Source organism: Colias eurytheme, chromosome 18 (genome assembly GCF_061535395.1).
Source record: "Colias eurytheme isolate Ceu_HAF_F1 chromosome 18, ilColEury1 Martin Lab GWU primary, whole genome shotgun sequence".
NCBI lineage: Eukaryota > Metazoa > Arthropoda > Insecta > Lepidoptera > Pieridae > Colias > Colias eurytheme.
The window spans coordinates 9,584,809-9,597,466 of NC_142997.1; the positions used below are offsets into that span (position 1 = coordinate 9,584,809).

Consider the following 12,658-nt stretch of genomic DNA (forward strand, 5'->3'; position numbering starts at 1 on the left):
ACGGACCTCGGATTCATAATATCAGGAAAAATATTTATCGCCCCATACCCCCGGGGATTATTTCTGGATATTTTGTTATGTCGTGAATATAATTTTATGTTGTATTTTGGAACTGTGTTCATTATTATTTTGAATAGATTTTTGAGGAAAAAAGTCCTTTTCATAAGTACATTTTGAAGAATTTACGATAGAAAATATCCAGGACTATTATGTGGCCAAGTAAAACGGAAATACAAATTTTTTAATCTAAACTAATATAAGGCTGAAGAGTTTGTTTGTTTGTTTGAACGCGCTAATCTCAGGAACTACTGGTCCGCTTTGAAAAATTCTTTCGGTGTTAGATAGCCCATTTATCGAGGAAGGTTATAGGCTATATATCATCACCCTAAGACCAACAGGAGCGGAGTAATGTGGGTGAAACCGCGCGGCACAGCTAGTTTAAAATAAATAGACAAGAAACGGTTAGCATTTGCAATTGTAAGTTCAAATAAAAATATTGAGGGTGAAAATCTTCATTAATATTAAAACAATCCTATCATACCCAATGTCAAGACTCACATCTCAAGGAGATAAAGTAATCCATCAAACAGCATCAACATGTGTCCATCCCGAGTGGCTTAAGGGGATTTCATAGACGCACCAATTTATTCACCCTTTATTTGTTCAGCTATAGAACAAATCTGTAAGATTTGTTTGTTGAAATCTATACCAGAAGCCGTTATAACTATAGATAACATTAAATATAACTGCTATAGCAGATATAATAAGTTGAACAACTATGATTCCCTTTTTTGTATAGAGTGTTTCAAAGTTTCCTTTTTTTTGTGTGTCTTAATATATAAATATTTTATATTATGTATACAATATGTCTTTTAATAGTCAAATTTAAAGCTAATCATTTTAATATATTCATATTACGGTACTTAAACGCAAACTTAAGCATTTATTCATTCAACTATTCAATACCACTTATCACTATATTACTTCAATACTATTTAAACGATTACTATTAAAATTGCTAAATTTCCAAAGCCTAACATCCCTTCTATTCAGGCTCCATAGGAATCTAACCCACGGTGAAACGGCCGAAGAGCCCAAAAACTCGAAAAGCCGTAAAGCATACTTAAGGTCATTACGTCCCGAGGGCAGGTAGGGCAGGAGATAAATTAGCTTTACCTAATTAAACCTTGACGCTCTCCCTTCATTGTTTGCACTTGTTTTATTAAACTCGCTTTCAATCTGGTTTTATTTATCGATGCTTAATTTCACAATTTTGTGCTAGCCAATGTGTAAAAATGTATAGGAGAAATAAATAGGTCATCAAATCTAAATAAATAAATAAAAGCAATTATGTCAAATCTAACTTGACGGTTATGTGGTATTTGTTTACTTACAAATCTTGCTACTAACATCTTTCTAAACTTAATATATACTTGAGCTATATTTAAATTCTTCTACTTCAATTCTAATATGAAAAATTCTGATTATTCTTCCATTTACAAAACATAACATTCTTCCTTAATTAGTTTCCCCTCAGAATGTTTTACCTCAACCGAATCGATTAGTACTACCACAGACTAATAATAATATACTACGTATACAACAGACGCACAGTGGATCCAAATTCAAGTTTCATGGACCTAGGATTCAATATCGGTCTATCGCGCTGATTTTTTTTTTCAAGGCAGATAATTGAACACCGATCAACTTTTTCTAATGGTAAAAATCCCCTAGGCGTATAGTTTTTGAGAAAAAAAATTGTTGAGTTTTTTTTGTATGGAGAAAAATCTTTATTATTTTTTTTCTCGCGTTGCTTTAAATTGCGAATGCTTAGATTCATATATTAAGTAAGTCCGGATGATATAGTATCCAGAAAAAAATAAAATATCTGCATCGACTTGCAGCCCCGCGCAGGAATGATCGATAAAAATTTCAATTTTCCTATGCTCTTTTCTCTTGTATTACCTGCGTTTTGTTGCTCAATACTTGCTTATTCGTACTCCTTACATGACATTAATGAATATTGAGAACATTTCAGCCCACTAAATACGTTAAGTTATATTTTTATATCTTAAAAATTTTCAAAAACAGGCAATTATAAAATAAGTCACAGTACAACGTAACCCGTGCCTAGAAACCAATTAGGTAACGACAACAACCTATCTGGAATGCGGTGTTAGTCCCAGTTAGTTCCGAGTATATAAACAACCTCGTTAGTGCCCAATCGTTAACGAGGTCCAAGTACATAAACAACCTCGTTAGCTTTAACGAGGTTGTTTATATACTCGGTCGCATTTAATCCTGCATGCCCTTAGTACCTGAGTACTCTTAATTTTTATAAATAAACCGCACATTAAACTGAGCTCCATTATATTTCCGACATTTACGAATACTATACAATGGCTGGCTTGAGTACTAATTTGGATATGTTCCTGATTATGAGGAAATTTGGTGATTTGAAGAATTTCAACCATTTGTTTGAAGTTATCATCTCAAAAATCCCATATGAACTGTCTGAAGAAGATCGCAGTAAACACAAAGATTTTTCTCGTAGTTATACACATTATAACGAAAAAATGGTCTGAGTCAAGCCGATCTCTGAAGACGTTTCTGACTCGGGAAAACAATAAAAGGTGGTTGGAATCTGACATCCAGTGGCCTACTTGTGATTCGGTGGACTTAAATGTTTTGTTTGGTGATTGTGCGGATGTAGATGAAGAAACTCAGACCAACTTTTCTTCGTTTATAGTTGAATCAGTTCCATCAACGTCCACTGCTGAAGCAAGTACATCCACTGAAAAGATATCTAGAGTTCCATTCCAAGATTTGAGCAATAAACAAAAAAAAAACGACGATCCGACTCTACTATGAGTGAAAAAAATGAAGAGGAACTTTTTTATTGCTTTACTGAAAAGTTAAAAGCTCACGGCAAAGCAGCTTTGCGAAAATTTTAGAGCATTTGGAAAAATACCCTGATACTACCAAGTGTATCAGAATTTTTGTTAATTAAAAAGAAGCAAGACATTCCTGAAGACAAATCCTTGGCTGTTTTAACATCTCTTAATCTTTCCAAGTATATAAACAACCTCGTTAAAGCTAACGAGGTTGTTTATGTACTTGTACATCGTTAACGATTGGGCACTAATGAGGTTGTTTATATACTCGGAACTAACTGGGACTAACACCGCATTCCAGATAGGTTGTTGTCGTTACCTAATTGGTTTCTAGGCACGGGTTACGTTGTACTGTGACTTATTTTATAATTGCCTGTTTTTGAAAATTTTTAAGATATAAAAATATAACTTAACGTATTTAGTGGGCTGAAATGTTCTCAATATTCATTAATGTCATGTAAGGAGTACGAATAAGCAAGTATTGAGCAACAAAACGCAGGTAATACAAGAGAAAAGAGCATAGGAAAATTGAAATTTTTATCGATCATTCCTGCGCGGGGCTGCAAGTCGATGCAGATATTTTATTTTTTTCTGGATACTATATCATCCGGACTTACTTAATATATGAATCTAAGCATTCGCAATTTAAAGCAACGCGAGAAAAAAAATAATAAAGATTTTTCTCCATACAAAAAAAACTCAACAATTTTTTTTCTCAAAAACTATACGCCTAGGGGATTTTTACCATTAGAAAAAGTTGATCGGTGTTCAATTATCTGCCTTGAAAAAAAAAAATCAGCGCGATAGACCGATATTGAATCCTAGGTCCATGAAACTTGAATTTGGATCCACTGTGAGACGGTGCACTCCATACAAAAAAAGTTGCACTATGAATTTACGCAATTAAAGCGCCAGTGGGGAAATAACGTACTACATGTTCGATTATATCTCTTAGTCTTTTGCTTTTAACACACTAGATGGCACGATAAACACAGACTTGATGTTCTTTTCCTTCCAGAGCCACTAGATGGCACTAATGTAAATATATGTACACGTACCTTTTATTTTCAAGTCCTTGACAGTTGTCAAGTGTCAACTGTCAACTGTCAACATAATATTACTCGGATTTTTAATTAGACAAAGCTGACTCACAGACAAAGAGTATAATAATATATAGGGTACTCACAGAGTACCTACATTATTATGACTGGTATTTAGTTCAGTTTATTTACGAGATTCTGTCAAAACCAAAACGAGAAGCTTTGTTTGTTTTCGTTTTTTAATTGTTGAAAAATAAGTGCTAAAATAAGTGTTATGTAGAATCTACAGGCAGAAAAACGGCAGAAAATAAGCTTTATATGGTAAACTGATATTTTCTCTGAACATAAATTTTTACAAACATGATTTTTAATGATTGGTTTAGGGATTTGTAACCCAATATAAGATTGTTTTATTACAGACTTATTGCTTACGTTCGCAATAACAAATTTGTTCAAGAGAGGAGAAGAATTAATCCATCCCAAATGTAAATACGATTCTCCACAAAAACATTGTAGACACAAGAAAGGGATTTCTACATTTGCTACTAAGAAGGATATGGGATCATGAAGGATTTCATCTGTTTTAATACCAGTAAAATGGAATGAGCGCCGTGGCCGTGACTGTGTTTGGTACATAAAGAATGACAAACATTTAACTTAAAATTATTATGAGTGCATTACGGGCAAACACACAATAAGTTGTCCTTTGACTAAGATGTACTTAATTTTAAGGAACACTAAAATGGATGGCTAGAATAGGTATAATCGCATGTACATAGTATTTATTTCTAGTCTGTTGTATAAATAATCAAAGACTACAAAATATATAGTGAACTATGTCTTTAATATTAATTCTACAGTTTACAGTGTAGTGTGTAATCTATTGTATGTGTGCGTCTAGAATATATAGTCCTGTTGTTCTACAGTTTAAGCAGTTCAATACAAGCTTACAGTCGAGTCAAGTGTTTCATTAACCACCAACCATTGCATGGCAACCCTGCCAGTTTTGTAAATTGTAGTCTACCTAACCTGACTGTTGGTTTTGATTTGTATCACACAAAGAATACTATACCAAATTTCAAGAAATAAGAATTAAATATTTGATTAACTTTTACTAATATACAGGAGCTTATACATCAAACAAGACCAAAGCAGGGCTTTGGAGAAAGTGTGTATGGACAAAGACCACAATACATATGGTGCGGACAACTGCATGAAAAGCATGCAGTAAGGGACATTAAATAAATAAATAAATAAAACACATTTATTGTCAAGATCACAACACGAGATACATTTATAAACGAAGGAAAAACAAAAAGAAATAAAAAGAAAAATAATTAAATAAAAATAATCTTATTCCTAAGAACTGTAATGTGGCAGTGAGTGACCTGACAAATGGAGCCAACTCAGTATATGATGGCAAGGTGATTAATACCTCACCACCACTGATTTTCAGTGACCCCAAGTGACTATTGGAGTTTCAGTCTAGAATTGTATATAATGATAATTTAACATGAGTATATTATGTGAAAGATATATTTCTATTAATATGATAAATACTAATAAATAAATACATCAGTTAAAACATGATATACATATATATACATATATATATTATGTATAGGTAGATATAATATCAGTATGTAATTATGTATATACTTAATGTAAATAAATAAAATTATGTATATGTTACCGGAAATGTATGAAATCAAGGAATTGTATACAAATCCTAGTGGTCTAAGATCCGAATATAAGTCGAAATGCAACGGCGTGATAATAGAGTGAGACCAATTTTATAATAAATTAAGTGTATTAAAAATGGTTTGACTGGAAAAATCCTGGACAGGATATTTTTTATTAATTATTAAAAAAAAATTATTTTCATTTTTTATTAATTGCAGTTTCGAGATAATAAAACAAACGTTATTTGAAGACTTTTTAACGAATGGGTCTCAAACTAATAGGAAATGTGTACAATGCCGATGCCACTTGGGAAATGTATAAAATATTGTTTAATAAACTATTTAATGCATACATATCCTAGTAAATGTATAATCTTCCTTGGAATTATATATAATTCCAATATCGTATTAGGAAATGTATATAAAGTAAATGATTTCTGTAATAAAACACGTTGTTATTTTTTTTTATTATAGCACTTATTGAGACAATCGGGTAACAGTCTTACCGTAAAATAATAATAATATGTTCATATTATCTTACTAATTAACATTTCTTAAATCAACTTATATTCAATCAAATCAAATTTTCATTTATTTAAGGGTGCTATTACCGATTTTTAACAAAAAACGCTATTTTACGGTACCATTTTAACTCAAAGCAATTACACGTGAGAACAAAGTAATATATTAATTTAAAGATAATATATTCAGATCTACGATCATCTTATAAAAATTGTACGACGTCATACAAAATTGTCGCTGAAATACGATTTTCCCAGCACAATGATCGCATAAAATGCAAAAAAATGGGGTCTAAAACGGTACAATTTTAAGAAAATTAAAAGCCTAATCTATCTTCTTACCTATAAATTATTGAGGGATATATTATAGTCCTTTATAGATTCTGATAATTTTTTTGTATCTAAATCAAAATTTTATTTCAATTATTAGCTAAATTAAAAATACTTCTTGATTTCTTCATACATTTTGCTCTCGCGGGTCGTCAGACCGCGCTCAGAAGCGCTCTTGGAAGGACGGGTGTATCGCTCCTTGTCCCAAAAATAAAACGAATTAGAAAAAGATTATTGTGCGTGCACTGTCGTTTTCGTGATTTGAAATATTTGATACTTTTCAGATGCTCTTTTTTATGGGTTGTTGAATAGATTGGTGGGGTAAAACAATTCAAGATGGCGTCGACGAAAATTTGACTTTTTTTCGTGATGGGTGTCATTTTCATAGTTTTTGGGGTAGCTATTAACGAATATGAGGTCAAAACTGAAATCCAAGATGGCGCCGACAAAAATTGTACATCTTTTCGTCATGGGTGTCATTTTCATGGTTTTTGGGGTAGCTATTGACCAATATGAGGTCAAAACTAAAATCCAAGATGGCGCCGACGAAAAATTTGACATATTTTCGTCATGGGTGTCATTTTCATAGTTTTTGGGGTAGCTTTAACGAATATGAGGTCAAAACTGAAATCCAAGATGGCGCCGACGAAAATTGTACATCTTTTCGTCATGGGTGTCATTTTCATTGTTTTTGGGGTAGCTATTAACGAATTTGAGGTCAAAACTCTAATCCAAGATGGCGCCGACAAAACTTTTACATCTTTTCGTCATGGGTATCATTTTCATGGTTTTTGGGGTAGCTATTAACCAATATGAGGTTAAAACTGAATTCCAAGATGGCGCCGACGAAAATTGTACATCTTTTCGTTATGGGTGTCATTTTCATGGTTTTTGGGGTAGCTATTAACGAATATGAGGTCAAAACTCTAATCCAAGATGGCGCCGACAAAACTTTTACGTCTTTTCGTCATGGGTATCATTTTCATGGTTTTTGAGGTAGCTATTAACCAATATGAGGTTAAAACTGAATTCCAAGATGGCGCCGACGAAAATTGTACATCTTTTCGTTATGGGTGTCATTTTCATGGTTTTTGGGGTAGCTATTAACCAGTTTGAGGTCAAAACTAAAATCCAAGATGGCGCCGACGAAAAATTTTACATCTTTTCATCATGGGTGTCATTTTCATGGTTTTTGGGGTAGCTATTAACGAATATGAGGTCAAAACTATAATCCAAGATGGCGCTGACGAAAATTTGACTTTTTTCGTGATGGGTGTCATTTTCATGGTTTTTGGGGTAGCTATTAACGAATATGAGGTCAAAACTATAATCCAAGATGGCGCTGACGAAAATTTGACTTTTTTCGTGATGGGTGTCATTTTCATGGTTTTTGGGATAGCTATTAACGAATATGAGGTCAAAACTAAAATCCAAGATGGTCGTCGAATTTCAAGATCGCGTCATGGTAATACTGTCGCGTTATGGAGCAAGGCGGCGATTTTGGTAGCTATGAATCTGACACGTTTTCTCGGCACACACGTTCTTTTTTTTATTATCTTCGTTTAAATGTTTTAGATAAAGTTTATTTTAAAAAAAGTTTAGCGAATATATTTAAAGTTAATCTGTCAGAATATAAACACAGATGATGATTGCCACAGAGTTGCGTTTTATATTACATTTCTAAATTCTAATATTTAGAATTTAGAAATGTAATATAAAACACAACACACAATTTTAAAGAACATTGAAATGCATATGCATTTCAATGTTCTTTAAAGTTGTTTTTTTTTAAGACTTTCTACAAAACTGTAGTTGTTAACGTTTTAGTTATTTTATTTAAGTTTACTTTAAAGGAGTAAGAAAAATATACCTAATTATCGACGGTTACATTGGGGATTTGGTAATACCTACATAGCTGTCTCAAAAACCTTGATAATGACACCCATGCCGAAAAGATGTAAGAGTTTCGTCGACACCATCTTGGATTTTAGCTTTGACCACATATTGGTAAATAGCTACCACAAAAACCATAAAAATGACACCCGTGATGAAAAGATGTAAAATTTTCGTCAGCGCCATCTTCGATTTTAGTTTTGACCTCATATTGATTAATAGCTACCCCAAAAACCATGAAAATGACACCCGTGTCGAAAAGATGTAAAATTTTCGTCGGCGCCATCTTGGATTTTAGTTTTGACCTCATATTGGTTAATAGATAACTACCCCAATAACCATGAAAATGACACCCATGACGAAAATATGTAAAATTTTCGTCCGCGCCATCTTGGATTTTAGTTTTGACCTCATATTGGTTAATAGATACCCCAATAACCATGAAAATGACACCCATGACGAAAATATGTAAAATTTTCGTCCGCGCCATCTTGGATTTTAGTTTTAACCTCATATTGGTTAATAGCTACCCCAAAAACCATGAAAATGACACCCGTGTCGAAAAGATGTAAAATTTTCGTCGGCGCCATCTTGGATTTTAGTTTTGACCTCGTATTGGTTAATAGATACCCCAATTACCATCAAAATGACACCCATGACGAAAATATGTAAAATTTTCGTCCGCGCCATCTTGGATTTTAGTTTTGACCTCATATAGGTTAATAGATACCCCAATAACCATGAAAATGACACCCATGACGAAAATATGTAAAATTTTCGTCCGCGCCATCTTGGATTTTAGTTTTGACCTCATATTGGTTAATAGCTACCCCAAAAACCATGAAAATGACACCCATGACGAAAATATGTAAAATTTTCGTCCGCGCCATCTTGGATTTTAGTTTTGACCTCATATTGGTTAATAGCTACCCCAAAAACCATGAAAATGACACCCATGACGAAATGATGTCAAATTTTCGTCGGCGCCATTTTGGATTTGACCTCATATTGTTTAATAGCTACTCCAACTCCTTGAAAATGACACCCATGACGAAAAGATTTCAAATTTTCGTCGGCGCCATCTTGGATTTTAGTTTTGACCTCATATTGGTTAATAGCTACCCCAAAAACCACCCACATTTGCAAATGTGTTTGCTACTTAGGAAAAGTTCAGATAAAGATATAGATAATGTGACGAATTTAATTTATTTAATTCCGACTGTTTCTCGGAATAACATACCTACATTTACTAAGAATTGCATACAATGCCGGGTTTAATATATTGCCGGTAACATAATATTATGTATGATAATAATTCTTAAAAAAATATTTTATATATTTCTTAAAAAGCTTCGATATTGTATACAATAATACAATTCATATTCAAATTGTTGTAAAATAGTCCCACTTTTTTAAGTTGGTTGAATACACTTAAATACTTATAAGGATCGTACCTACTAATAAAAGTAACAAAATGAATTTTTTAAAGTTCCCAGTAATCTTCTGGAATCAATTTCAATAAAAATATAAAAAAAAATATCAAGTATGAAGATGGTCTATAAAATGGATTGCGCTATGTTTACGTGAGCGTGATGTCCCGCGAACCACGTTGCGACGTTAAATACCTAAATTTGAGTAACGCAGATTTGTGACAGCGTCCTTAAGGTAATCAGTCCCCTCGTCCTGCTGTCCCCGTGTACATGTCGTAGTTGGATTATATAATCCGCCGTATTACAAACGGCCGGCATTTTGTAATATGCCGAAATTCGTCTTTTTCAAACATTCTACAAAAAGACGGTCGCGAGCCGACGGAGCCCCACTTCGTGGGGCTCCTATTTCTGTATAGTTCTAAAAAACACGAACCTAACCTAACCCACCCCCTTATCCAAACCAAAAAATTCTGATTACGAATTTTCGGCATATTACAAAATGCCGGCCGTTTGTAATTCGGCGGATTATACAATCCGATTGCGACATACATACCCCTCGTCCCGCGTACCTTCCAATATCTTAGATGTTTTAGGAAATGTGTACTATAAAATAATTTATTTCACACATTTCCATGCGATTTTAGGAATTACATACATTTCCTGGGAATTTTATACAATGACGGATTACATACATTTCCGTTAACATATACATACTTACAATGTTTATAATTATAATGATAAATAGGCAGAAAATAACGGTCTATATAATGTTATGTTATATTATAACCAGTAAATAAAATAAATATTTAATTAAAGTTTATGTGTAAACTGTAATTCGATACAAATGCAGGGTTAGAACAGGATTTTAAAATATGTCTCCGGTATTGGAAACGAAAATTATTAATATTTGTCAAACTGGTTAAATGGTGGTGGAATGTTGTTCCAACACTTATGGCTCTTTCAATTTATGCGTTTCGTATCGGACCGCTAGTCGCTACAGTGCCGAAGCTGTGCGTTTGTCGTACGGCGCACGGCCGGTCGTTTGTTTTCATACAAAATGCACGGTGCGGCAACAGCGCGGCGTCCGTACCGCGAACGCTCGACAGCAGGACGGCAATCTACAGATCACCCATATTTGGCAATCTCGCTTCACCTAATGGCCTTGTCTGTTCAAGCCGAAATGAATTAATTACCTACTGCAAAAATTAAATAATTTAGATTACCTGGAAAAGACAAGGAAAATAAACTTTAAACAAGTGTTCGACCGATTATAATTACCAAGTAGGTAAATAAATTAATGACAAGACAAGGTAATTAATGCTAATAATTTCCTAAAGAAAACATTTCTTTTCAAAATTTTCACATAATAGATACTAGTACCTAACTAGACTCAAAAGTTTATGATAAGTCAATGAATGATAAATAGAATATGTTTAAGTAAAATGAAGTAGTTTATTTTACAATAAATTAATCTTATAAATTACCAACTTTCATTCTACGGCTTCAACCGTGTGCCTTATTCAATACCCCTACACCTTGAATCCAACTAATATTTATGCAACAAAATTGAGATGTCCTTTTTCAACGTAGGTATGTACCGTGTATGTATATCGAAATTTCCGTCAAAATCGGTTCAGACGCGTGCGGGAATACCTATTTTCTCGTGGTCCCACTATTTTCTATTTTGTCCTACTATGACGGAGTAACTTTCGTATTTATCTACAAAACAGAAATGATTTGATTGTTTGTTTGTTTGTATTGGATAGGATCCGAAACTACTGGATTGATTTGAAAAATTATTTCACCATTCGAAGCAAAAATTATACCTACCTGATGAACATAGGCTACTTTTTATAACGGGAAAATACTTCATTCTTATGGGAATCGATGTCGAAATATTTAATTTTAGGCGCATAAAGAAAAAAAACGCAAAGGATCATTCAAAACCTTTTCTACGGTTTAAATCTCAAAACTTTTTGGTTCATACTTCATATAAAGGTAATCTGATAGGATTATTTAGAAAATAAAACAAGATGACGTAGGTAGGTATTTAACTTTAGTTTCGATTTATTATCATTATGATGATTTCTTGATATTCTTAACGACGCGGTTGGCGCAGAGGTAAAGTAACTGCCTACTGAGCCGACGGTCCCGGGTTCGATCCCGGGTCAGGGCAAATATTTGTGTGATGAACTTGATTATGTGTTTTTGGGTCTGGGTGTTATCTATATATATGTATTTATAAAATATTAAATTATATTTATCATCGTCTATACTCTGTCCATTTTAATATTTGCTTTTTGACAGCTTCACGCCTATGAAGGATTGTATTGTCTATGTTAAAATGTCATACCTACAAATAATTATCGTTCTTCATGGACAGGTCCCGCCCACTTAGTGATGTCTACACAGAATTATTCAATGATGGGTCGATAGATTATAATAATCGATAGAAATACTCTGTAAAATATATCCGATGCAGAATAACTCTTCTATTTATAATTTAAACGTAAAGACAACCAAATTGTAAGATAGAAACCAATAAATAATAAAATATTAGTTTAGTTTAGTTTTAACATACAATGCATAGATATGTGGTCTTATTATTACATATCTTATTAGTACGTTTACGTTGTAATTATTATTTACGTACCTGATTCGATTTATGATAATATTTTTAATGTATAATTGAAATGGTATCACAATCGATAATCTTTTGAACATCACTTCTGGTATCACCCGTCGAGCTGTCAAAAAGCAATTCTTATAGTCTTAGATTATACATCTAAGCTTATAGTGGACAGACTATAGTACCCACAACATAAGCCTTAATTGAGATTACTGTGGGACTAGGTCGATTTGTGTAAT

The 12,658-nt window shown here is 33.1% G+C and overlaps 1 protein-coding gene and 1 long non-coding RNA gene across 5 annotated transcripts in view; both read left to right on the forward strand.

Annotated features, from left to right (window-relative positions):
- hth (Meis homeobox homothorax) overlaps positions 1-12,658 on the forward strand; it is a 264,474-nt gene that overhangs the window by 240,218 nt on the left and 11,598 nt on the right. The window lies entirely within an intron of this gene.
- LOC149900872 (uncharacterized) lies at positions 4,082-6,064 on the forward strand. Its single transcript, XR_016457736.1, has 2 exons — positions 4,082-4,255; positions 4,354-6,064. It is a non-coding gene; the product is annotated as an uncharacterized LOC149900872 (long non-coding RNA).